We start from the raw sequence: 2,296 nt of genomic DNA on the forward strand, positions 1-2,296 counted from the left end.
CATCCCCATGCTCCTTTTTTGAGACTCTTGTACCCCAGGTGTGGTGGGGGAGTGGTAAGTGAGGCCTGGCGTCACCAATAAAAGCAGAGTGGTGCCCAGTTGCTCTCTCTCGTCTCTGGGCCTGGGAACTCTTCCAGGAAGGAGGCCTCAGTGTGGTTGAATTTCTCTTCCTTTTATCAGTCTTTTTATTTCAACTGGGAGAAGCTGAAATCCAAAAGAGGAGGCATGTAGAAAAGAGCCAGCAGCAGAGATCTGGAATTTTCCCGGCAGGGAGAGAATGTCCTGGGGAGAGTTTAACACAGCCCTTCCTGGGAGCAAGCAATGAGTAACTACAGATGGTGCTCTGGGGCACTGCCAGGCTCAGCACGCCCAGCAGGGGACTGGGGGAGATTGAAGCGCTCTCCCGCCTTCCCGAGATGCAGTGCAAAGGCACAACCCTGGGTCCACGGAGCATTGGAGGAGATGAGAAGGAGCAACCAGGCACCCAGGACATCTTGCAGGGAGGCAAACCCTCCAGTGGCCAGGACTCTGTCTTCTTCCTTCCCAGATTCCTGGCCCTTAGGACAATACACACCCCATATTTGTCTACCAGAAAGCAGGGAACATCTAGCATTTTTTAAAGTAAACCATGTGAGGAGAGGGCCTGTAGGTAGGTGCTTATTAATAGGTGTTGAGTGAATGAAACTCAAAATGTGATATAAATGACAATAGCTCCATTTTCTGTGCATCTACCATTTGCCACACACCCACATATTAGTGTCTCATTTAATCCAATCAGCATCTCCATTTGACAGATGAGAATAGGGAATTGCCCAAGGACACTAGGCAGGAATTCATACCCAGCTCTGTCTGATTCCAAAGCTCATGTGCTTTCACCCCTAGCATTTTTCATTAACAAAACCATTTCTTAGAGGACAGATGACCAAGACATTCCCCAGGACTGAGGTGCATTCTCCTCCCCTCCCAGGTGAGAGAATGCACAACCGGAATAAGAAGGGCTCTGAGAAAAGGGGGTGGGGTGGGGCGGGAGCATCAAGTCATTTGGTGCATTCACCAACATTCCTCTTATCCATCACTTCCCACCTTCCCTCCCTCTCTCCTTCCCTACCTTCTTCCTTCCTTCCACAAACATTTATTGAGCACCCATTGTGTGCTAGACCATGAGAGGCCAAAGTGAACAAAACAGACCCCCAAATCCTGCCTTTGTGCTGCTTATACTCTAGCGGTGAACACAGAAGATGGACATTAATCAAGCAAATATATAATTACAAACAGGCAAATTATGGAGGCGTTGACATGTGTTTTGCTCTTCAGGCTGCAGGCCACCCCCTTCCCCAGCTTGGGAGGGTGCCCAGCCCTTCTGCGTTCTGCTCTCAGAAGCCTTTGTGTTGCGGCTGAGCCAGGAGCCGTGGGCTGAACAGGCTGCTGTTGCCAAGCACCCAGAAGACGCCCCCTCCCCTTCCTGGCTTTTGTTTTGTGAAAACAGGAGAATTATTCCGGGTGTCTGAGAGAGGGAGGGCTTGGAGGAGGTGCGATGGAAGCAGCTGAAGTAGGGATTTGGGGACCTTCTCCCAACCTGGAAAGGGGCAGACTCGGGAGGGGCGGATAGTGCAGTGGGGGGTGGGGGGACATTGGAGGGCGTGGCCGGCAAGGACCCGGGGGTGGGTGGGTCTTCTTTCACACAGGGCTCCCAGTCTTGGCAAAGATGTCAATACCTCCACCCTCCCCACTCCTAAACTTGGCAGGGACATCGTAGAGCCTTCAGCCTTCAGAGACTAGAGAATCTTGGACAATAGCTGTATCTGTGGCAGCCAGGGTGGAACCAGAGAGACCAGAAGAAACAACTCTATGATGTGGATTCTGTAAACCCCTGGGAACTTTGTTTGAATGGAGGGGAGCCCCAATCTCAACTGAGATGGAATTTCCCACCCTCCTGGCTGCATCCCCAGTTCCTTATTTGGCTTTCCTCACCTCAGGTTCAAAACTCTTTCCTAGACTCTGAACTATCATATTTTTTCTGACCTTCCTCACTTGACCCTCTACCCACTTCCTAACTCTAGGGGTTGACCCCAGCTCAGAATCCATTATCTGCTTTTGCAGTATATTCCCCCTTAAGCCTGAATCATTTGGACTAGAGCGACACTGGGGGAGAGGTGCGGAGGATAACAATAATTCCTACCTCATTGAGAAGTCATGAGATTAAGCAAATTGTAAGGATTAAGCAGCATTTAGTACAGTGCCTGGAACATAGAAAGGGCCCGATAAATATTAACTATGGCTATTAATTACCTTTCCA

This window comes from Choloepus didactylus, chromosome 4, assembly GCF_015220235.1.
Source record: "Choloepus didactylus isolate mChoDid1 chromosome 4, mChoDid1.pri, whole genome shotgun sequence".
NCBI classification, from domain to species: domain Eukaryota; kingdom Metazoa; phylum Chordata; class Mammalia; order Pilosa; family Megalonychidae; genus Choloepus; species Choloepus didactylus.